The sequence below is a fragment of the Sebastes fasciatus genome, chromosome 18 (genome assembly GCF_043250625.1).
Source record: "Sebastes fasciatus isolate fSebFas1 chromosome 18, fSebFas1.pri, whole genome shotgun sequence".
In the NCBI taxonomy this organism is placed as follows: domain Eukaryota; kingdom Metazoa; phylum Chordata; class Actinopteri; order Perciformes; family Sebastidae; genus Sebastes; species Sebastes fasciatus.
In genome coordinates this window covers 20,627,520-20,653,570 of record NC_133812.1, presented here as the reverse complement: position 1 = coordinate 20,653,570, position 26,051 = coordinate 20,627,520, and the positions used below count along the sequence as shown (strand labels likewise).

General features: G+C 41.6%; 1 protein-coding gene across 9 annotated transcripts in view; it reads left to right on the top strand.

Moving 5' to 3' along the window:
- Positions 1–26,051, top strand: part of fam184ab (family with sequence similarity 184 member Ab) — a 179,289-nt gene that overhangs the window by 54,335 nt on the left and 98,903 nt on the right. Inside the window, exon 2 of one of the 9 annotated variants that reach the window (XM_074614729.1) lies at positions 13,195–13,254. The exons of the other annotated variants lie outside the window; for them this stretch is intronic. The gene's annotated coding sequence lies outside the window, so the exon portion shown is untranslated. The remainder of the gene's footprint in view (positions 1–13,194; positions 13,255–26,051) is intronic. 9 annotated transcript variants of the gene reach the window in all.

The following is a 26,051-nucleotide window of genomic DNA, read 5'->3' as shown; positions in this document are numbered from 1 at the left end:
CAGAGAGGCTGCAGGCTACAAGTGCTACAGACACTGATGCCACCGCTAATGGAATTCAGTGTGCTGTGAGTGTGAGCAAAACAGAGAGGAAAAGACAGGGAGAGAGAGAGAGAGAGAGCTCTGCTGTTCCCAGAGGGACTCTGTGCTATTCTTAACACTCTCTCCATAATGATCATCCCATTCATACATTACATCCGGTGCTACGCAGACTCGTCTTTTCTGTGATGATCGCTGAAACTAACATCTCCATTAGTCCACATCCAGAGTCAGATCATTGTACCCATGGTACAAAAGGTGTATTTTAATTGAAGACATATGAGACAGTGGACCCTATAGCTGTAGATAATGACCTCCAGCTCTGTCGCTGTGAGCTACTGCATGACTCAACAGAAAGTGATCACACCTTTAAATGATTTTCACGCTCTAGCACCTGACCTGGCCCTGGCAAAGGACAAGGAAAAGGCTGTAGATCAGACAACACAGTATGGGAGAGAGATCACCCACTGAACCAGTTAATTCTGGCTCTTGCTTCATCTCTATGACCTTTATGGTAGCAGTGCTCTCTGTACTTACAGTAATGTATGTATTGGAAATCATATTTTACACTTAACCATAATAAGTACCAACTGGGCATGTTAAAGTCAGCTAAACCATAAAACAAATGATGGAACACAGCATTTCTTTCTGTTATTAATTCTATATAATACAAAACAAGTATTTGTTTACAAATGACAAATTAAAATTGGCTGGTTAGTGTCTGTTTTGATCATGTTTGGTGGATTTACAGTGCTTTTTGTATCACCATGTTAATGTATATTGTATAGTACATTTTTGGGAAAATCAATTGAGAGATAGTTAGTGGATCAATCTTGGAACCCATCTGCTATCGGTCTGACCACAGATGAGGGACCAAGAGGCTTTATTTCTGGGGTTTCGGTGTAGCCAGCAGATATCCGGGCAAAGACTTCCTTTTCCGTGCGCTGCTCAGTTTTTACAGTCCGATTAGAAACTAGAGATGCGAGACTGTAGTTGGAGTTGGGAAACGACGTGTACAACCAGATTGTTTCACAAGTAGCCAGTTTACGAGCTAATTTTAAGCTAAATCGTTGTCAGACGATAGCCGGTGAGTTCCCAGATCGCATTTCGGCCATTGCTTTCCACCTCCTTTGCTCTCCACACGGACTGTTTACCTGCATTCAACCAAAGCCTTCCAAACGGAAACCAGAACGCTTCCAATACCCAAATCTTGTCCCATTGGCTACAGATTCCACATGTGAATGCAGATACGGTTTATAGAGATTAGTGGATACCAAACCAGACAGGAATATTAGTTTTTTTGTTTCTTTAAGCAAGTCAAGCATTTGCAAAATTGCCCACAATGGCCTAATATTTATTAGAGATATTAAAGGGATATATATCATGGTAAAAAGGCAAAAACTCTGACAGTTGACAATATATTGTTTTTCCTGGGCACAACGATATGACGATTATATATATGGGATTAATGGTAAATGGACTTGCATTTATATAGCAACTTTCTAGTCTTCTGACCACTCAAACTTTACACAACATGTCAGCATTCACCCATTCACACAAACATACATACACTGATAGTAGAGGCTGCTGTACAAGGTGCCAACCATCAGGATCTAATCTGATGGCACAGCCTTCGGGAGAAATTTGGGGTTAAGTGTCTGGCTCGAGGACACTTCGACATGTGATCGGGGATCTAACCGCCGACCTTCCGATTGGTGGACGACCTGTTCTACCTCTGAGCCCACAATAAGTCCTGAGAATTGAGCTTTTTGTTCTCAATTTGCAACATTATAAAACGAATAAAAACACTGAGTTTCCAAAAAGATGCATGTCGTCTTTTAAATCCTTCAAGCATATACAGAGCCCCAAATCTGTATTCCAAAAAAGGTTTTAACCAATACGTGTTTTTGCTTCTGTAATGAACCGGTCAATAGCAAATGTTTTATTTATTTTATACTATTTTCTGTGGCAGAAATATTTCCGACATGCTCCCAATACTGTCCAGTATTTTCTTCCAAGCCATCCTGGGACACTGAAATGTTCAGAGAAAAGTAGTGTATTTGTGTGTATATAACGATGCATGTAGTCCATATACCATACACATACCTGCATACAGTATGTGTACTATACGGGTCCAGCCATGCAAGGTAGAGTGTGTGTGAGGAAAAGACAGAAAAGTCAGTACAGTGTTAAATGTTCCACTGAGACAGCACACCCTGCAGACGCTACTGACAACTTTTAAGACAAGAGGGAGACATTAGGGACACCGAAAGGGACAGGGAGAGACAGATTAAGACAGGGTACAGATAAGATACGCCGAGGCATGAGTAAGCAGCACAATCCAGACATCTGTGTGTGTGTGTGTGTGTGTGTGTGTCTCTTAGGGGACAGTCATCCTCTATTTCACAGGAGACTGACTGGGAAACAGGTGATGGAGTGTGCCTCATCATTCAACAGCTGTGGACATTCATCCACACACACAAACACCTAAACCCAGGCATCTGAGGCTGAGGTCAGATTAGATCAAGCTGTCTTTGCCAGAACCAACCAGTGTGTATGTGTGTGTTTGAGTGTGAGTTTGTGTGCAATGCTGGATGTATTTGAAGCTGCTGTGTTGTGTTTAGCCTCTGGGCAGGGTCAGTGTCAGTCAGGGTTAGCCCATGCAGTGAGGGAGACAGCTGGAGAGGGATGGTCGACTGGACAAGCCGGCCACCACCTGGACACACACATTAACATACTCATAAACACACACACACACACACACACACACACACACAGAAAAAGAAAGCTAGAAAAACAGGAGCAAAGAGTCATTAACAGAGAGTGTCACTAGGTGTTTTGCCAACAACAGACAATGCTATTGTTCATCTAAAATTAAAATATCACTCTAGATGGTAGGTAGGTGAAGTGCTGGAGGGTGTGAAGATCCAACTTAGAATGAGATCAGATCATTACTGAACTGGTGTGGGTGGAGAAATTGGCATTGCAAATTTATATTGACAAAAGCAGCCTAGTATCCCTAAGAATTACATATTGTACCAGTGTCTAGCAGGCGCAGGGAGAGGTGTGCCCTGACAGAAAGTGTGTGAAGGTCAGGGTTAAAGCTGCAACTAATGATTATTTTTCATCGTCGATTAATCTGTGGATTATTTTCTCGATTAATTGATTAGTTGTTTGGTCTATGAAATGTCAGAAAATGGTGAAAAATGTCGAGCAGTGTTTCCCAAAGCCGTGACGTCCTCAATTATCTTGTTTTGTCCAAAAAAAAGACAAAAAATGTAATGCTTTTAGGACCTTTTACGAAAAGTTGACAAAAATTACTCAAAAGATTAATTATCAAAACAGAATCAGCATGTTTTGATTTTAATTTTACAAGCAAAAATAATCATGGTTATTAATATACATCCTTGAAATACTGAAATACTTCCCCAATTATTGTGCAATAGAAAATATGGAAAGACAAGACTTATATAAGAGACAAGACTAAACTGAAGTCTATCTGCACTAGAAGCAGAATTCTTTTAATTTGACCAGACAGTTAGTGGTTCTGTTTATAGACCGCTGACATAAATGCTGTTCCAGAAGCTTCTCTCAATTTTTTGGCAGTAAAATGGTCAAGGCTAGTCACATTGAATACTGCATCAGTCAAACAAATGGCCATGCAGTAGACAAACACACAGACTGTGAGACATTAGCCGACAAGAGAAGAGCAAGCTGAATGAGATCACATTATCACATCAGGCTGAGAGTGGATTAGAGAGCCAGAGATTGTAGCTTTGGGCCTGTGCTGCTGGTGACTCATCTGACCTGATTCTGAACAGCAGCAGCAGCAGAAACAGAAACACAATGAAACACACATCCATCACCTACCTGTCACCATATGTGGGATGTTATGCTTTCACATATGCTTTGCATTGTTAACACTGATTAACATTAATTCCAAAGCTCTCTTTCTTTTTTTCTTACTGTTTAGATAATGGGGCGTCATAACTCAGTTTGTTATATTTAGCACTGTTGCTACATGTCTGTAAGTAAATGTATGGAACACAGTTCACAACTGGGGTAGCTGAGCAAACCATAGTTTATGGTTTAGTATATAGAGAGTTTAAGTCCTGCTAGGTAGCTTGCTTTCGCTCGCATCTGTAGGTTAGTGGATTTTCTTGTAGAGGATTTCTTTCTGAAAAACTAAAACATGTTCCAGAAGTTTATGCTCCATATTTAAAAATGAATTGGTATACATTACTGTACTAGATAGTAGATTTGAACATAATTGTATTCAAGCTAAAACAACCATTCTTTTCCATTGGCACATGTGAAAGCCTTAAAGGTATAATAAGCAAGAATTTCCCCCCCAAAAAACAATGTGTAGACTGAAAAAGAATCTCTTTCAATCATCACTTATGACCCACTAGAAGTGTGTGGTGGTGTCTGTGTCTACAGAGATCCTGCAGCCCTCAGCAGATGCCCAGAAACGTCCCAAACACAGCAAAATAAGAAGAAAAGAGAAAATACAGTCAAAGTGGCTTTGTGCCCCACGTGGGGGTGTAATTCCCAGCCAATAACCGCACGCAGGGTGTGCAGCAGGCGTTCAGGTTGTCAGATAACGCCGCTTTATTACACGGCCGTATTGAATACTCGATTCTGATTGGTCAATCCCCGCGTTCTGCAGTCTGCAATTTCGGTATAACAGACCGCTGCTATGTATAACAGACCGTTGCTACGGGCGCAGCTCTGATGTCGGACTCTGGCGGACCGTTTTTGTGTCAAAATTGATTGATTAAGTAGCTGTGTAATAAGCGGGATAATGTACAGCTAGCAGGTCATTGTTGTCAAAGAATCCCCGACATGGCGATGCTGCACCCTGACGCAAAGCGGAGGTCTCTCATCACCCTAAAGGGGATTCTTTCACAACAATGACCGGCTCGCTGTACATTGTCCCTTACTTGTCACACCCCTCGATGTCTGATCGCACAAGTCCTCCTTTAGTTCGGTCAGAAGATAAAAGCTGTATTTCACCGATGAGAACGGGTTGTGTATTCTCATGTGCATGTGTTCCAGACAGTGTCCCCCCTTGACCAAGAGCAGCGTTGAGCCGCAGCGGACAAAAGTCTGCCCTTCGGCTGCATTCATTCAAAATCTGGCAACGTGGCACCTTCCTGTAGGGTTGTGCAGACTTGTTTATTTGTACTTTAGAACGTAGCCACCATGAAACAATCAGAAAATAACGTTTTATTATATTGTTCTCGTTAACGCCGCTCCCTCTCTTCATTCACTCTGTAGCTCGCTTGACCATCGCAACTCTCTCTCCCTCAAACTCACTTTGCAGTGTGTTTACAAACAGCAAACGACAACGGTTACACATTATACCTTTAAGGTAGCTGTAGTAGTACCCAGATATACATGTATATTTTTTTTCCCACCATTATCTGAGAGCAATGCTCTTTTTTTTCATTAACACCCTGATCACATTCACACAGTTACACCCTTACACCTGGAAGCTGTCCAGTACAACGGGGCGGCGGTGGCTCAGAGGGTAGAGCAGGTTGTCCACCAATCGAAAGGTCGGTGGTTCGATCCCCGGCTGCTCCGGGTCACATGTCGATGTGTCCTTGAGCAAGACACTTAACCCCAAATTGCTCCCGTGTGAATGAGTATTTAGATTAAATCCTGATGGGCAAAGTTGGCACCTTAGTAGCCTCTGCCATCAGTGTATGAATGTGTGTGTGAATGGGTGAATACTGACATGTAGTGTAAAGCGCTTTGAGTGGTCGGAAGACTAGAAAAGCGCTATATAAGTCCAAGTCCATTTTACCATTTACAACCACAGTCTGATCTGCCGGCCACTGAGCAGCTCCACTGGGGCAGTTGGGGTTAAGGGCCTTGGCCAAGGTCACCTCAGTGGTGGTAATGAGTCATGCTTTTCACTTTACCCACCCAGATTTATCTTGCCTGTTCGGGGGATTGAACCGACGACCTTCCGGTCACAAGCTCATAAAGAGCAGGTTGTATCTTAAAACAGAGGGAAATAGTTAGTAATATGTCATACCTAATTTAGCAAGTTAACTAACTAATATCATAACTATTGTTTGGAGACTGGATCAAAGCTAATGTTGCTCCAAGACCATTTTTATTAATAGATGTCTTCACTGCTGGTGAACTCAGATACCAGAACAATTAGCTCCTGCATTGTTTGTCTCGGTGTGGTTGCCAAGGCCACAGTTGAGACGAGGAAGCAAGTTGAAAAAACGTAAACAATCATAAACTCAGACAGAAACCTCAGATAACCGAGCGCGTTGATGAGAAGCCGCTCTCTCCTCTGTCCTTGCTGCTACTGTTGCCAGCTATCGCAGCGACACGGCTGCCGTTGTGTTTGCATTGAAAACAGTGGAGGCATACTGTCTGACAGTACTGAATCCTGCCCAAGGACACGGAGAATGAATGAGCTGAAAGCACAACACACATTTTAAAAGTGTTCAACACTGTCATTTTTCTACAAACAGAAACTTATGCTATCAGAATAGTTTTGAAGATAATATAATGACATAAACGTACTAATCAGACGTGACTACGAGGTATTTAATGTAAATATATTTGCGACTTGTGATTTTAAGGTTGTAGCAGGCTCCATTTCAAAGTGAAGATACTAATTTACTGAAGATATTTTCATTGTCGGTTAATCTGTTGATTATTTTTTCGATTAATCGATTAGTTTGGTCTATGAAATGTCATAAAATGGTGAAAAATGTCGATCAGTGTTTCCCAAAGCACAACATGACGTCCTCAAATGTCTTGGTTTGTCCACAACTCAAAGATATTCAGTTTACTGTCATAGATGCGTAAAGAAACCAGAAAATATTCACATTAAATCAGAGAATTTTGATTTGTTTTTCTTAAAAAATTACTCAAACCAATTAATTGATTATCGAAATAGTTGGCATTTAATTAAATAGTTGACAGCTAATCAATGAATTGTTGCAGATCTACAATATAGCATGTCAAATATTCTGGCAGCAGACACGAGAAAACCTCCAACATGATCTTATCTTGGCCATAATGTCCTTTTTTTCCCATTATCGACTAGTTTTCCTCATCCATCCACACATTACATCCTGCTTTCTTTGTCTCCATTAAGGTCTACCACTAAGCTCACAAGTACCCCACTCTGTAGGCTGCTATGGCATACAGCAAAATTGCAGTGCATAAAAGCACAAAGGCGGCTGTAGCTGAATGTCGATAATCAGCGGCGTGCTGACGTGTCTATGTCCATTAACGGATCACAGTGTGCGGTGGGGGTGGACTGTAGGCTCTGCGTATGCACCTTATCTCACGCTGACTGAGGTTTAACACACAGCGGTGTATACGCAGGGGAACAAAACTGATGCAAATTAGGTGTATTTATATTGGTTATTATGCATCACTGGACTTAGTGCATCATGTTTTAAAATGACTGACTATAACTGGTATCATTACTGGTTTAAAAACAGCAGAAAACACATATAAATATGTTTATTTTTAACTGACGTTTAATTTCTCGGCGACGGCCACCCGGCCAAGACAGGCAGAAATTCGATGTGCAATTATTTTTAATCGGCGCTAGCCTTAATTGTCGTAATCACTCCCGTCGGCTCAATCATCATCTGTCTACTGTGAGCTGTGTTCCCCGAGCTAGTTAGATAGCACCTGACTGCCAACCTGCCCACCTCGCCTCCTTAACTCAATCACTGCTTTTAGGACGTGCGTCACCAGCTGAGGCGAAATTACAGGGTTTGAATTAAAAATATTTTCAGCCACTTTTCTGTTTTTTTTTCTGTCATTCGTTCATGTGCACCCCCCCACCACCCTCCCTCCTCACCTTTTTCAACCTCCTCCCTTTTTATAGAGGCAGCTGTGTCTAGTTACCATGGCAACCTTTGAGATAAGCCTTGCCAATCAGACGTGTGTGTGTGTGTGTGGATGTTTGTGCATGTATGTGAATGTGAAAGAGAGTTCTTAGTGTTTAAACCCCCCTCCCTCCTCACCTGTCTATGCAGTGTGTAATTACAGTCTACCCACTCACTTCTAAATATACTCCAACCCTCAACAGGCACCTGTGGAAAATTCAGCTACAGTAGTTTTAGGACCAAGTAAAATGTTGCTCTTTCTTCCAGCCTACTGCTGAGGCCGCTCAAACTTTTCTCCACTCTTCACGAATAGTTGCTCGAGGGAACAGACACTACCTGACTTCTAATGCCATGAAAAAAAACTCCAAAACACCCGCAAACAACTCTCCAGCTGCCAGAACACACAACCAGAGCTGACATGGAGCTGGAACAAGCTGCTGCTGCCGCCTTCCTGCTGCTCTTCTCCCACTGACCATGGCTGTCTATGGTGTTCACTTCTGATTGATTGACCGGGGATTGGGATGTCAAGACAAATTGAACTTCAAAGAAAATCAAAAATCAAAGTTGTTTGAAATAGTTCACACACGACAGGATCATCTGTTTGACTAGCACGATTCCACACTGATTCAGTCCATTCTTAAGCTTCAGTTGTACAGTTTATAGGCTGTACCGAATGCCTTTTTTTTAATACATTTGAAGCTTCTATTGAAGTTTTTGAATGTCGTCATCACCCTAACAAAAACGAAAAAAATTGTGGTTATATAAATGTAATTGATGGTGCCATTAGATTGCTGCTAGACCGCCCCGTTAACCATGTATGTGCCTACCTTTGTGTGTGACGAGCTGGAGAGCAAACCTTTTTTTGACCGTCGTGAAAATGTAGTTTTTGAAAGGCTAAACGCCAACAAATATAGATTGAAACAATATTTCATTAGATTAAAACCTGATCTTTGTCTGCACCAAATACCGGGTTTAAACAGCACAAATAGACATACAAAAAAAAAAAGCTGCGCATAGCGTGTTAATTAGCTAGATTCGATTTAGAGGTGCTAGAGGTGCTGGTAGCCGGATTACCTTTGGACAGAGTCAGGCTAGCTGTTGTTTCCCCCATGTTTCTTGTCTTAAACTGGAGATATACTTGCTTTTAACTACGCGTTCGCATACGAATGATGGTTGCCTCGTGTATCCTGCGTCCGTTTGGAGCATTGGTTGTGCACGTCTTCAGAAATGAACGCAACATGAACACATGGTTAAAAAGCAGGTATATCTCCTGCCTAAGTGCTAAGCTAAGCAATTGAAAAGTTTATGACTACAACACACAGTCTACATCCAAAGGGGTTAGATGGAACAACAACAAATCTCTGGTGTTCTTTAACAACCAGTTGCAACCTGACTGAGTCTAGTGATGAAATGGAAGAATATTTATAATGCCTTTGCAAAACATACATTTTTCATCCAAGTATTCCTATTTAAATAAACAAAATCCTCTGCTAAGGCTGCCTGTGTGGCTCCAGCGCTAACATTACATTACAGATGCATTTGTACTTGCTGGAGGGGATGCAGCACTCGCCCTCAAGCCATCAAAAAACACTGCATCCCTGTATTTTAATGGCATGCATTGCCAACAGATGTATGAGCATATTTGTGGTTCTGTCACCGTTGCTCATAATCAAAGTTGTGCAAATATTGCATCTTGCCCTGGTGGATAAAATGTGCCCACGCGTCTTTTTCCTTCCAGCCGTGGCTCGAGTCCCACATGAAAGAGAAATTGAGAGAGCGTGCAGACCGGTGAGGAGATGATCTGTATCCACACACTGCTACGTGGGCTTTTCAAAGGAGAATCTGCTCTCTGGGGCAGTTGGTCAGCTGTGTCTGTCTGTTTGCATCAAACATCAAACACATTGCTTTTCAACCCCTACATGGTGACAGCCTGGTGACATTCGTGACCGCAGTGCACTCTATTTCAACTCTTTACACTTTCACATACACATGCACACTTTTGCCTTTGAACTGGAAAGTCATCCAACAATAGTTAGAGCTGTAAAAATGTAGCACCAGGGAGGTTGTTCATCATGGATAATCACCGACAGCCAATATCTACAATCCTAGATGTCGTAAAATGAGTTTCAGTAATAAAAACAATCAATATTGAAGATTTTGTAGAGGAGTTTTATTTATTTTACCTTTATTGAACCAGGTTGGAGCCATCTGATGTTGGATCACATTCAGAGATTTCGTGACAGCGAACAGTAAAATGTCATATTATTTGGTAGTACTTATAGTAGCATGTTAGTGATGCAATCAGCTCATAAAGCATGTGACTTTTCTTTCTCTTTCATGACATTGCATCAGCTGGTTTTAATCATGAAAACCATTAATGTCAGTATTGATATCTGTGATCTTGGCCCAGGTATTGCTTGGTATCGGATTGAAACCAAATGTTGTGTATCGCCCACCCCTAATTCACAGATATCATTGAGTCTGTCCATGCTCCCTGTACTTGTAATTGATGTCATTTTATCTCTTAATTGTGCTTTAGTCTTTCATTTAATTAATTAGTGTTTACAGTAACTACACTAACAGTTAGTCCCACTGAGATTTAAACTGTTTTCATCAGTTGAATCACTATTGCCAGCTTGCATGTTGAGAAGCGTCGTCTGCTCCCATGTCTGTATTTATAAATCATCTAAGTGTAGTGATGTTTTATTTTTGGTTCAGAGGCTTCAGCACCCATCTATACATTACCAAGTTGGGTGTGAAAGTGCTGCGATTCCTAATTATTTTCAATGGAAGGCTGGCTAAGAATGCAGCACTGAGGCAATCATAACACAACATCGAAATGCAATTGCAAGTCTTTTGTTTAAGTGCTTAATAATTGTGCCAAAGGCCACACGTTGAGTCTGGAAGCAGCAGCTTAATGGGGTCAGGGTGTCAACAAAGCAAAGGCAGCTTCTTATTAGTGTAACCATTGCAGCATTTCTCATTAAGTAAACTTACCGAGGGCAACTGGCTGCTTTAGATTTAAATAATTTTGTATTTCTTTTTAATCACAAAGAGCCGAGGTTATACGCTTATTCTGTGTTGTCGCAACCCCCACGTAATGATTTCACTTTAAGTCCAAATACTGTTCCCCCTAATGCTGCGACCATCCCTGTCCATCCAACCGTGTGCCTCGCAGTAAAGAGGAAAAAGACGGTACGCTCAGTCGCTCTCAGTGGCAGAAAGATAATGCCTCCTCATCAGTTTTATCTGGGCCTGGCTGTGGCACCTGTCGTCTGTTTCCAGGAGCCGTGGCATTTTTATCTGCCTGCCTGTAGAGGAGGAGGGACGAGCTCTGAGATTAGCAGCCAGCTGAATTGTTAGCCACAGTGGTCCGAGATGTCGTGTCTTCTGTGCCGTGTATATACAGACTTTGTGCTGTGATTGCATCCTTAAGGCTGCAATCACATAGCAGGAGTTTTCTTTTCTCCTGCAGAAAACGCAAAGCACAGCTCGGAGTATTGCTATAAAAACTAAATGGGCAATACATCATTGTGGTGCTCGTTCTCATGCAGCTTTAATTATGCACCTGTTGTCTTTGCAACGTGGTGTGAAAGGACACGTAGTGTTTTGCAGCTACTGTGGACGCTGCAGTCTGTGAAGCCAATGCCTGATATTGTTTCTCTGCTATAGACGTCTGTTGTTGTGCAAAGCTGTTAAAAACACATCACTGATCCTCATCTCATTGTGCTGGGTGTCAGGTTCCGTCATTACTATAAAAATGGGCACTATGGTTTATTTTGAGTCGACACCATCTGGTTTCTGAAAATGATCACCAAGGCACCGAATGTGATCAATCGGCAGCTAAAAATAGTCCCCATTAAAACACACTATTTACTCCCGTTTGAGTTTGTTTGCTAAAAAACTACAGTACCCAGCTTTTTCCCAGGCGACTACCTCCAGGTCTGAGAAGTGAAGCCAATATGAAAGTGCCTTAAACCTGCATTCTTTCTAACAGCCAGCAGGGTGCAACTCCTCTGGTTGCAAAAAGAAGTCTGATTGTATAGAAGTCTATGAGAAAATGAGCCTACTTCTAACTTGATTTATTACCTCAGTAAACATTGTAAACATGAGTTTATGGTCTCAATCACTAGTTTCAAGTCTTCTTCAATACAGCATGATGTTCATTCAGTAAATGATGGTCCCATTTAATATTAAATAGACCATAAAGCAGGGTATGCTTTAGGGCATGGCTACCTTGTGATTGACAGGTCGCTACCACGGCGTTTTCCGGTCTGGGAGTTGTCCGTGTTTTCGTCTTGCAACTTTAACTCTTTCACAGTGTTTTCAGTTCATGAAAGTTAATTGTAACATTTTGGTTGCCTAAAAATGTGTTATTCAGCGTTCGGTTGTACTTAGCTCCACCCTCTCGTGTCACTTCTGGTTGCAAAAACCAAGATGGTGACGGCCAAAATGCTGAACTCGAAGCTTCAAAACAGCAGTCCGCAGTTTTTTGCCTACATAATTGTGTTTAAATCTCAGTAAAAAGAAATACCACAAACAAATTATTTATTAATTATTAGGCAGTTAATCAAATATATGTTGATGACTGGTTTATCGTTTAAGTCATTTCAAAGCAAGAATGCCAAATATTGATTGTGTTGAGGATTTGCTGCAAAGCAATCAATTGATTAATCAAAAATAATCAATGGATTAATCCATAATGGAAATAATCATGAGTTGCAGCCCCATCAGCAACTCTAGAAAATCTATAACGTACAAAATCAGGGCTTTCAGTTTTCTTTTCCATCTTCTGTCTCGCTCCGTCTGCTTCAAAGACAGACAGACAGCAGAGGAAACATCATTAACTGTAACTGTTGCATGTAAACACACGTACACAACATGGTGTGTGTGCTGTGTTGTCTTCAGTCCCAACTGATCAGAGTCAAATGTTCTCAGCCTTGTTCTGCCGGTGAACTGAACGCATGGGGCCACAATTCTGCAATTAGCGGAGAGAAACCAGTCCACCAGCACACACACACACACACACACACACATACACGCACACATGCACACACGCACACACGTACACACGCACACACACTCTTTATAGATAAATAAATGAAGGCTGCAGCAGAGATCATTTGCTGTTCTGTGCAGCTTATTAAACTGGGATTTTATGCACTGCAGTGAGCTGTGTGGTCTGAGCGATCTCTCGCTGATATCTTTGACTACAACACAATGAGAATATAAAGAGAAACCACTTGCTTCAAGCTATATTTTCAATTCTTTCATTCAGGCAGGCTAATTAGACGTCCCTGAGGTTCAAGGAACAGACTGCTCATGCATATCAAGCCAGGTTAGTCAGATGTCGGAATGTTGTTATACGGAGCCGATAGCCTGTCAGTTCGGCCTGTACCTTTTCTCTAAAGCCGCAATAATTGATTTTCCTAGTGCACATTAGGGCAAAACAACCTGGAAAAATGCACACATCCCCGACACTTTACTGCCGTATAAAGTTCTTATGGCTGATGTGGTAGCAAACAGTTACCTAGTTACACATTCAGCAGACGCAGTGCAACATTAGCATTCACTTTGCGTCATGTTTCTGTCCAGTATTCACCCTCCCTGTCCTGTTTTGGACTCCATCAACTCCCGTCAGAGCTGAGTTGAGATGAAATAGCTGTGCTTGATCGGAACAGAATTTGTGGGTCGTAAAAACAAGTTAAAAGAGTGAAAAACCCATTTGCTTGAAAAATCCATTGCTCACGTTTTCTACTCTTTCTTTCCACATGTAGTGGTAGTAGTCAAATAACAATACAAAACAGTGACTTCCCAGCTTACTTGGTATAGGATGGCAGTCTGGAAAACATCCGAGGCACTCTGATATAAAAAACACAATTAATAGAGCTTAAAGACAGGATCATGCAGTGGCTTTATTAATCGCATTGGTAGCTGATAATTTGAGGCTAAATTCATATGAATGAACTTAACCTGCAGAACAGATTGATGGAGACCGTTTCTAATTCTTCCAATCCTCACTGAAGCAGCACACGGCCAACTGCGGCATGCTGAGAGGACCATGGGGAAAACATAAAAGGCCGACTGGCAGACCAAGGAGATTACAGGCTAACTGTGCATGGGTGTGTGTGTGTTTGTGTGTGTGTGTGTGTGTGTGTGTGTGTGTGGGTAGGCCTGTGTGAGGGGAATCAGATACGGAAAAGGAGAAGAAACTGGGCTAGAAAGAAAGTGAGATGTGTCAGCACAACTCTCCACAGGCCCTCTCCCTTTTTCCCTCCTCTTCTTCCTCCTCCATCCCGTTGCTACCCTGTCGGCTGCAACGTGGACCTCCCGAGAGCGTCACATTTTCTTCTTCAAAAAGCAAGAAAGCTGTCTTCTCCCTGCTCTTCTGATATCTGCTGAGACAGGAGGAATGGTGGGAAGGGATGAGGGATGAGAGTGGGGTGGGAGAGCAGGGAGAGAAGAAATTACTTTTGAGTTATTCTCAGTTGGTGTTATCTGAAACACTTCAGGGTAATGAGGCGCTATAGTGTGTGTGTGTGCGTGTACGTGTACATGTGCGTGTGATGAGAGACATAAAATACAGGGTGGTCCTCAGTTTGAGAAAGAGCACTTTTTAAAGGCTTTAAATTTTAAGGCTCCAGATTGGTGTAAGAGTTTAACATTTTGTCTCTCATGCTGAGGGTTGAGCACCTTAAGTGATGAGACAAGAGTCGCTGAAATTCTTACCCTTAAGTGTGAAAAACACTGTCAGCGTGTGACGCATGTTCATTTTTTTAAAGGGACCTCACGAAACAGTGGCGTTGAGGCGCCCCCACAGGATACACAACGTCTGTCCGATTTTCTAGCATCGACTCTCCAGCACCTTGCTGTATGCTAACATGCTGATGTTGAGCTGGTATGGCGTTTACCATGTTCCCCATCTTAGTTTAGCATGGAAACAGCCCGATGGGAATGTCATTGGTTCTGCAGTTTTTTTGGTTATAAAGCAAAGTACTGCACAAATTTAAATGTAGCCTTGATGATGGCGCTAGAAACAGTTAATGGATGACCAAAGTGATTTCAGATCATGGTCTTTGGCTCTCTATCCACCCGGTAGTTAAGTCAAGATTTTTCATCCAAAACCACAAATGTGAACCTCATGGTGGCGCAAGACGAAAAGTCAGAGAATCACTGAAGTCATTAGGATTCATCCTCTGGGGAACATGAATGTCTGTACGAAACATCAAGGCAATCCATCAGATACTGTAGATGTTGAGATATTTCATTCTGGACCAAAGGTATATGCTTCAGTGCCAATTGAACCACCAGGACGTAAACTCACACGTTGACTCTCACACTTACCTGCCTGTCTAGAATCAATATTTAAGCTGTAAAACTTGGCGTCTACAAACTAGATCTACTGCCAAACAGCAGACCAGCTGTGAATGCCGCTCAGCTTGACAATGTGTCAAGGTTTTAAATCTTACAAAAAGCTCACATGGCTTCCGTTTCATCACTATGCATGTACTGTATGCTTTGTGTTCTCTCTGCTCACCAAGTTTCTCCTTTAACTCTGCTCGCTGTGGAGTCATTAAGCCGAAGCCATGACCTCAATGATGACATGTCATTGTGATCTATGAGGCGCGTCGGTGTCAGCTGGCATGCAGTTGTTTGACTGGCTGTTACATTAATTTGTCACGATCAACTGGCTGAAGAGAGACAATCACGCCAGGCTATAACCATCGAAAGACTATTTCTAGTGTATTGATCTTGCCTCTGCACCGTTTGTATTAATTTTTGTATTCTGTGGCTGCTCCCACTGCAGCTCATGTTGGCAAAATGTTTGGGAATATCTCCAACGAGTATCGGAAAAATAATATGAAAATGGCTTCATGTTAAACGTGGCACTCAGCCATAATGTCTACGAGGGATCTGTGCTTTAAATAGCCTTAAAGTGTCTCCCCCCGTTTGTCCTTTACTTGCTGAAGGTTAAGGTTTGAAAAAAAAATCACTGAGGAATAAAAGCCATATTTCTGCCAGCCTGTGAGCAGTGAGCAGGCAGCTCGCTGTCCCATGTAAAACAAATACCGCGCTGAGCGCAGAAGAAGTGCTGCATATTTACAGGCTTGGCACATTTTCAATCAAGATAATAACGCCATTGTCCTTTTTCAATTTGTAGTTTGGCTCTGCTGCTCCTTCTACTACGCTTAAAGCTGCACTGGATGAGATTATTATGAGAAAACAAAACTATCACAACCCTGTCACACCAGTGAAGAGCATACGGTGCCATTTCCACTAATTGAGATGCCAGATTCAGCCCATTTGGCCAGTTTATATTCTGGTGTCAGGAACAATCCTTGGAGCGCTCCTTTGAACACGATAAATCAAAACTCTCTCTTCCCTTTTAGTAGCACAGCCGTGCTGCGCGCAGTTTGCTGACTTCTACTTTCCAAGATTTCTAGGATGCCTTTAAAGGTGCAATTTGGCAGCAGTGGTGAGGTTGCAGATTCTAACCAACTGCTTCTCCTGTGTGCCAAGCGTTTAGGAGAACTATGGTGGCTGCCGCGAAAGTCTCTAAAGTCAGTGTTTGGTTTGTTCGTTCTGGGCTACTGTAGAAACATGGCAGCCGGCTCCATGAAGAGAACCCGCTCCGTATGTAGTTATAAACGGCTCATTCTAAGTTAACGAAAACACAACGATTCTTATCTTCAGGCAATTATACGCTAAAGAAAACATAGTTATTAGGACTGTCAAAGTTAACGCGATAATAACACGTTGACGCAGATACTGGTGTCATATGAAACTAGAAAAAACTAAGGAATCCATTGGTACCAACCATCTCATACTAGCTTGTCGCACAAGAGGCTAAATAACGCTCCAAACTTATGCTAAATTTTGGTGAGGAAAAACTGGCATAGCCATTTTCAAAGGGGTCCCTTGACCTCTGACCTCAAGATATGTGAATGAAAATGGGTTCTGTGGGAGCCCACGAGTCTCCCCTTTACAGACATGCCCACTTTATGATAATCACATGCAGTTTGGGGCAAGTCATAGTCAAGTCAGCACACTGACACACTGACAGCTGTTGTTGCCTGTTGGACTGCAGTTTGTCATGTTATGATTTGAGCATATTTCTTATGCTAAATGCAGTACCTGTGAGGGTTTCTGGACAATATTTGTCATTGTTTTGTGTTGTTAATTGATTTCCAATTAAATATATTTATACATTTGCATGAAGCAGCATATTTGCACACTCCCATGTTGATAAGGGTATTAAATACTTGACAGATCTCCCTTTGAGGTACATTTTGAACAGATACAAAATGTGCGATTAATCGCAATTAACTATGGACAATCATGCGATTAATCGCGATTAAATATTTTAATTGATTGACAGCCCTACTGCGAATATACCCCTCTAAATGTTACACACTGTTCCTTTAAAATTCAGGTATAATTCAAATATTACCTGCACTTCTTCCAACTTTAAAAGCCACTGCTGTACTACAGAGCCAAGATTTTGGACCTATAGGGCATCCAGTAGATGACTTGGCAGAACACCAGGCAGGTCGGATCTCTTTGAAATGAGTAGATGCTTTTATGTAGGCAATGACATGAAAGTGGGAATATTTCTCCTAAAGTTGCAGGGAGAGAGGAGGAGATTTCTCACAGTAATTCTGACCTGCAGTTCCCCAGAGCAAGTGGAAATTCAAAAAAGTGTGCATGAGTTAGAAGTTTCTGTTTTCATGTGGCTGTCAAAGACCAGAGGTCAAAAAGAAGTGGGACAGTGTTGAGGCTAAAAACTTCATCATCTTTTGTTGTGCAAAGCTGAAAACTGCCTTTTGATGTTGAGGTGGGAGTTTCATCATGACAGCGTGTTTGAAACCATGACAGCAACGGCAACTTTACGTGCATAAAACTGCCATGTTGTCAATTTACCACTTATGCTGTCAATTTATCACAGCTCATTGTTAACAATTCTTTACTGTGGTGACGGATAGTTTCATTTGGCTTTTAGTGACGTCTCGGTAAAGATCAAGCTTTATGTAAGAGGAGTAGGTGTAGCTCATTGCTTTCTTTGTCTCTAGCTGCGGTGCTAATTGCTCGTCACTCTTCTATTGTTCCTAACAAACTGTATGTCTCAATCCCTGCAGCTGATCTAAAACGGCTCTCAAATATCCCTTTGTTCACTTTGGTCTGGTAAGGCTGGTGGTGGGAGAAGTATTCAGATCCTTTACTTAAGTAAAAGTACTAATATCACACTGTGAAAATACTCCACTACAAGTAGAAGTCTTGCATTCAAAACCTTACTGAGTGCAGTAAATTGTTCCCTGTCAGTGTTTCACTATTATATCTGATGTTTCTGTTAATATTACTGCTGCGTTAATGTGTAAGTTGCATTTTACTGCTGTAGATGTTTTATATCCTGTTGGGTAGTTTAATCTACAGCAATGCATCATGGTCTATAAGATCATCATATGTCGGTAGCGTCGCTGTCCTGTGAGAACCACGTATTTCTAAAAAGTCAACTTTTCATGGTGTCAGAAAAACAATCCTGTTTTCAGCTTTGTTACGATGCATTCTCCAGCTGATCCAAGAGGCTTTTTAAAATAGTTTATTTAGCTAAACGCTACATGTCCACCAGGTCCGGCGAGGACACTAGGGTACGCGCTGCTGGAAACATTTTAAGCGAAAAATATGCTTTGCCCATGCTGGATCGCGTTTCATTTTACAACTGGATCGCCTGGTTTCACAGCTTAGTCCAAGTTTCGTGAGCTTGAAAAATCTCAACTTTATGCAAATAGAGACCCTCACCTACTCGCCGCAACACTCCCACCATGCACTGGGCGACTGCTTCTCCTGCTTTCCATAGGAAATAAACGGAAAGCATTGAGACGCCCTCCGTCACTGGATTTGGTGGAATTGCAACCATAAGAAGTAGGAGAATTTCCTCAACACATAAAAGAACACTTCATCTTTCAGTTTATCACAAACATTCAACACAGCTGGAGATACGTGGTTTTCAATGGACATTAAGTAACAAGTAACTAAAGCTGTCAGACAAATGTAGCGGAGTAAAAAGTACAATATATACCTCTAAGATGTAGTAGAGTAGAAGTAGAAAGTAGAAATGGAACTACTCAAGGAAAGTAAAAGTATCTTGAATTTGTACTTAAGTACGAACTTGAGCAAATGTACTGTCCTTCCACCACAGGGTAAATTAGCATTTGCTTGGCTCTGACATATCAGCGGATCACCAAATTGACTTTGCTGCCGTCTTACTCAACGAACAATGCGTTGAGCATGAACGCCTCTGTGCATGCGCCATCTATGGAGGCCCGCGCCACGGTGTCTCGCTTCGATCAGGGTCACAAACCAAACACGGCGCTCAATTCAAGTTAAAAAACAAAAACAAAACCTGCACTCCTCCTTGTTGTCATTATCTAAAGCTGCACCATGGTTTGCTGATTGGTCGACTTCCAGCTGCCAGATTTAAAAGCATTCATGGCGTTGCTTTAAGTTGATTCACCGCTGTGTTATATCAGTCAGAGAGCAGCAAAGCAGCGATGTATAAGAAACTGTAGTGTTTATAGCCTGTAATAAGGGTACATTAATCTCTTTACAGCAACTGTAAGTGAAATATATTACCGTGATGTGTGATTATAGGCAAATGTAGGTAACAACATGACAGCATGTTCTCAAAGAAAAAGCAAGAAGCATACTGAGAAATAAACCTCCAGTACTGGACTGGACCTTTCCCTGTAATCGCGAACAAACGTGTGTTATAATGTTACATAACGCAATACAATTTTGCAATATTTCATTTACTAGATTCCCAAACATGGAGGGAATCATGACAGGAAAGCCCCAAATCCTGGGATTATTCCCTGCTGTTGATCTTCGGGCTGAAGACGCAGCGGTACATGGCATGTTGGCAAGGACGCGCAATCGCACAGAGACCAGTAAGACCCTCCATCTGCTTCCTGGCAGCCCGGATTCTGACGGAAAATCCAGTTGAGGTGCTCAGCCGGCTTTAGACTAATCAAGAAAACACGAAGGTGCGGTAGTATCTACAGTACGTTACAGTATAGGCTTTCAGAGCATGTAGAGGCTGAGCTCTTTGATGTGATGGTGGATGGAAGGCAGTAGTGGCCCTGATGCCATAAATCAGGCAAAAGTGGTCCAGACTCTCATCTTCTCAGAGTGGTGTGCCACCAAACACACACTCACACTCTTATTTCTGTAGAGGTGCAGCTGATGAGAGAGACACAATGGCTTTGGCTGAAAACCCTCTTCTTCACTTTCTTTGTCTGCGTTCTCGCGGCTCTCCTCTCCTCTTTGACATTTTCTGAGATCAAGGTAGTGATGGAAACACACACACAAACACACACAGCGTTGAAGAAGCCGCATGTCACCGACAGATTAATCCTTCCTCCTCTTCCTCTTTTCTCCTCAATGATTAAACCACACGGAGAGGAGTGGATGAAGGGGCTTGTTTTGTAACGAAACACCTGAGAATGAACATGAAAGAGGTGACACGGGAAAAAACATTCACACGGCCGTCCTTTAGTATTAATGTCTCAGGAAAGATTAAGACAGTTTATTTGCAAATACACGTTTCATGAATGCAATTACAGCTACAAACATGTCATGTGCTTGGGACTGAATTTTGGCATCCAACAATTATGAAAACAAGATAATTAACATAAAACGATTATCGTGCCGCAATCCGTTTCACAATGGCGCTCTCATTTTGTCTTGTTATAGCACCTCTTTCCTTTACAGCGGTGCGCTTTTGCCCCGCTCAGCGGGTCAGGGATGGCCGCTCGGTGAGGGAGGATCCCCTCGTGAGAGATCTCCCCGGCGGTGGCTGGACCTCGCTGGGCGTATTTCCTCCAAACCGGCTCTAGGTCGGCTTGGAAAAGGCCCGGGGTGAAGGTGGCGCTTTGCAGCACCCCTCGCCCAGACCTCGCTGCTTAGGAACGGAGCTCCCTGCTCCCGGCACGATTGTCAACAGTGCGGCAATGTTGGCAACTCACCCGACCCGTCTTGAAACACGGACCTCGTCTCGTTTACTATGTTTTGTGGGTACGTCTTTTTTGCCGTGTCATCACCATTCATAACCATACAACAAATGTGTTTATGATTCAATTGTTTACTAGAGCACAAAGTTCTTCATAGATCTAGCCTCTTAATTTTGCTCTCAAAGTTCACCGAATTGATGCATTTAACTTTAAAATGTAGCCTACAAAATGTTCTTTCTATCGTGTTAAATAATCGTGATCTCAATATTGACCAAAATAATTGTAATTATGATTTTTGCCATAATCGACCAGCCCTACATTTAGTGTTTCTTGAGTTTCTATTTCTAGTACAACTGCAGCTTCTGAAACACATAAAACATATATTGTTTTCATTATAGGTGTGGAGGACGGAACCTTCCAAAATAAAAAATAAATGAATAAATAAATAAATGACTCAATAAATAAATAAATGAATGAATAAATAAATATGTCAATAAATGTAGCAAAAATAATATAAAAAATTAATGTAGCCATTAATTAATTGATAAAATGTGACATAAATTGATATTTCTGTTTTTGCTTCTTTATTTATTTATTTATCTATCTTTGTATTAATTCCCTTATTTATTTACTCTTCTGTTTCATTTTCCCTTTTATTTAATTATGTATTTATTTTTTTATTTCTGTGTTCTTTTCTTTATACATTTCTTTACACATTTCTTTTTGCATTTCTCATTCATTCATATATTTTAGTTTTTGCCAGGTTCTGTCCTCTATATATAGGTGGCTTAGATTGCTTTTGTGTAGAATTGTTTATCGAGCGCCATGTGCTGCTGTTTATTTTTGTCTGACAGTCCGCAGCCTGCTGGGAGATTACTGACCACAAGACTAACTGCCCCAGCAAATGCCCATGCATCTATGTCACCACCACAGAGCCATTCACTTCATTCTGTAGCAGAATAGAAATGGAACTATTCCTTTAACAGCCATGATGTTCTTTGCAGTCTATCAAAAAACCTCAGTGCAGCTCCAACAAGCCACATTTCAGCAGTCGCCGCGCTGCCTTTGTGAGGGATTTAAGCTTTCACTACAATCTGCCTGTCCGGCGCCGGGCTGTGTTGTCTATAATTCAAATACACACATCTCTCTCTCTCTCTGAAACACACATTCACAAATCAGATCAGCGTGTTTTCCTCCCGAGCCGGTCGGTGACAGCGAGGAGAGCGAGAGCTGGATGGATGGAGGGATAAATGATAAACTCTCTCCACTTATTTAATTCACACCCATCCCATCCTGCTCCCCCTCTCATCTGGATGGACATTAACAGATAGAGTCAGTTATGAAATCTGATGTCAAATAAATGGAACCAGCAGTAAAAAAACAAAACAGAAGTTAAATTCACGAGGATGTTAGTGTCTCCATTCATCCCTCTTTACAATACATTAATCAGACCTGATGATTGTTGTCAGCTACTTGCTGTGCCGCCGTATACTGCAGGTTCCTGCTTGTCAGCTCTTGTATTGGGTCCTCCAGCGTACTGCATTCAGTTTTGTTGCTTTTAAAAAAATCAGTTTGATCCGTTCTACTTGACAACTGATTATTTCTTTCTCAGTGAGAGCAGCCTTTTCGCTTTTCCCCTTGTAATTGAACTCTGCGTCAGTCCTGTCTGACCGGTCAGAAAAAAGAATGAGATGGAAGCGAGCCAGCAGATCAGATAACTGGATGGGAAATAAAACCAGAAATAATAACCAAGTCGCCCAAGTTGACCCTGAGTCTGGCTGCAGGCCATCAGCTCAGCGGTTCATCTGTGTGATGCTGTTTCTGCTGGAAGAACAGCTGCAGATGCAGAACAACATAATGACAGTTGTGCTGATGTCAAGAACTTTAAGAAACAAAAAGTATTTTGTCCAACTGCTGTCATGTTTTCTTAAAGGAACAGTGTGTAACATTTCGGGGGATCGATTAGCAGAAATGGAATATAATATTCATAACTATGTTTTCTTTAGTGTATAATCACCTGAAGCTAAGAATTGTTGTGTTCTCGTTAGCTTAGAATGAGCCCTTCATTTCTACATAAGGAGCGGGTCCTCTTCACGGAGTCCGCCATGTTTCTACAGTAGCCCAGAAAGGACAAACCAAACACTGGCTCTAGAGAGAGGGTTTCACGTTTTTACATTACCTGAAGGGCACCGTAGTTCTCCGACACGCCGCAGAGCGCAAAACTAGAAGGATCGTGGTTATGTTAAATAATAACACTTCCCTGCATTGGCACTTAACATTGGCATTGGATGTGAGTTGTGAAGTGTGGAGTTGTCCCGTATTAACTTAATTCAAAGTGTGTTTGGTACGCATCTTTTCTTCGAGTGCTGTCTCAGACAACAAAGGCTGAATGGAGATGTGAAAGGTAAAAGTAAAGCTGATAGTTTTCCAGCTCCCTTCAATAGTAAACTTAATCCTGAGAGAGAAAGAGAGGTGGAGTGGGATGAACCCCTCATTCCACCTAAATAAAACCTGAGCAAAGAGCTGTTGTAGGAGCCTGACAATGCCAAGACCTGTGGACAGATGAAAGTAGACAGAAGGTGGGCTGTAATCAACTCAGGGTCTCCACAACACACACACCCACAAAGGGCCACTGACAGCACCGGGCTGCATCCCAATCGTATCGCTGAGATCTGAAGGCTAGAAAAGTGAAAAAGACCCAGATGCCGACTTTGTTCTTCGTGCGGCTCTAAAGGCAGGTTCACATCTAAAGGTCCGGTTCATGAATCGAACCAGTGCGAGGATGATGCATTGTTTCAATTGTCCAACTGGTCCATTCACAAAGGCAAAACTCAAATGGTCCAGAAATTGTAAACAAAAGTCATCTGGTGGAAATGTTGTTTGATTATTGGTCATACAGTTGGTCCAATGTACGACTCAACAGTTGCCTCGATGCGTGTGATGAGCTTTCCTATGCTGTGACAAGAGTGGCTGGATGAAGCAAAGTAGTTAAATGTTATTCATTTAGGTGCTGCTTAGCTAGTTAACTTTCTAATTCCACCATGCTTTCATGCTAAACTGGCTAATGTACAGAAAATGAGCCAAAAATTGTTGTCACTCATTCGGCGATAGCAATGCACTTTCCTGAGTATGTGGATGAAGCAAAGTTGTTTCTATTTTACTAATGCACTAGAGTTCGAGTGCGCCATTCACACCAACCCAAATGAACCGCACCCAAGAAGGTAAACGCGCCAGGGTTTGGTTCAACCGGATTAAACAAGGCTGGTGTGAACGCGCCCTAAGACTCTTCTATGACATCTCACCTCACATTCTGTTACTAGGTGCTTTAAGCTGCTTGAACTCATTTAAATCTGTTTCGCTTTACCGCTCCAAAGATATCCAGAAAATGATGATAATTTGGTCAATTCATAAGGCTAATATAAACTGATTATTCTATTCAGCTTGTAGAATTAAGTCAATGGATCTTATGTGCGGGTGTGTCAAGCAAACTCACAGTGTAGCAGGACGCTCTTTAGAGGAGTATCTTAAAAAATAATAATATATATCTTGACAGCCAGGGAATCTAGGCGCACTATCAATATGGCCTGCAGTAAACCTCTCGGGTTGAAATGCGTTTGTGGCTTTGATTTCTGCTCCAGTCTCAGCATCAATAGTGGCTTTCTCTTTCACCTTTCTCACCAGAAATATAGGAAAACCTACCATAGCCGCTGTACCAGCACTAATGTGCACATTATTATCTAGTATTATGCAACACAAACATATTTTGTCTGTGTGTGTGTGTATGTGTGTGTTAAAGAGGCAAAAAGAACAATAAAATGCACTCAGAACTTACAGTAAACTAATGGCTCCAGATGGTGCTTATTATTCAATTAGAGACGTCTCTGTTTAGATTACGTAATACAGTAACAACACACACACACTTTAGAAGCCGTATGCTTAGGTTACATGTGTATTGTAAAGATTATAAAGCCCCCTGAGGCATTTGTGATATTCAGCTATATAAATAAAATTGACTTGACTTGACTATTGGCAACACTCACCATGATAACTGGTTAAAGATCCAGCCAGAATGCAGAATTGTGGCTTTCTTACAAACAGCTGGTAAACTAAAAATACTCCACTGGCTAAAGTGGATGCCAAACATCAGAATCAGAAGAATCAGAATCAGAATGGTGTTTATTGCCAGGTGTAAGAGGTATACACTAGGAATTTTCTTTGGCATTTTTGGTGCGAGACAAACTGTATAATAACAAAAGAATAGATAAAAACAAAAGAATAGATAAAAACAAAAGAATAGATAAAAACGTTAGAATAAAATAATAAAAATGTACAATTTACAAATTACAAATTACAATGTTATGCCACCTGTGTTTAGTGCTATTTCTTCCATAGGAATCAGACAATGAGGCCTAGATTTCCTGCACAAGCTTCCTTTAAAGTGCTGGTTTCTTTTTGGAAGATTTTCTACCTAAGAACCTAAGAAGGATTTATCACATGTGGTTGATGTCGTCTGCTGGATTTACTGCTACTTGCATGATCCGTCCCTAAATGCATATGCATAAAGTAGCGTTGTGCACATCGCTGTTTACATGCAGAATGCCTCAAATCACAGGAGAACTGCACTCGTGAGCCTGTTTGTGGTAAATAAGAAAAAAGAAGATGCAGACGTCTCAGTAAATCCGGTCCTGCGTTAAATCAAAACTTTCTCATTCAGTCGTGCATCCCTCTAAATGAAGCCATTACAAGCAGAATCTGAAAACTGATGACTTCTGTTTAACTTAATGTCTTGCTGTTGACAAGACAGCTTGCTACTCTTTTCCCTGCCGTCTGCGCGGGGCATAGAAAAGACGAGGCACTGAGTAAATAAACTGGAATATTATTTTTCCCATCAGAACAAATGTAATATTCAAGAGCAAAATGTAAATTGGTTTAATAGGACTCTCTCTGTTCATATGATCTGATATTCCGCCTGATGTGTGACAGGTCTTTTCATCTCCGCTGTGGTGGGTAAACTGTGTGACTAAAATAGTTTTCGCTGCTAAATGTTTCAGTAATAACTCCACAAGCTGTCTTTGTGCAAAAGGATTATGATTTATTAAGTGTATGTCTAACGCTAACAAAAGATCTT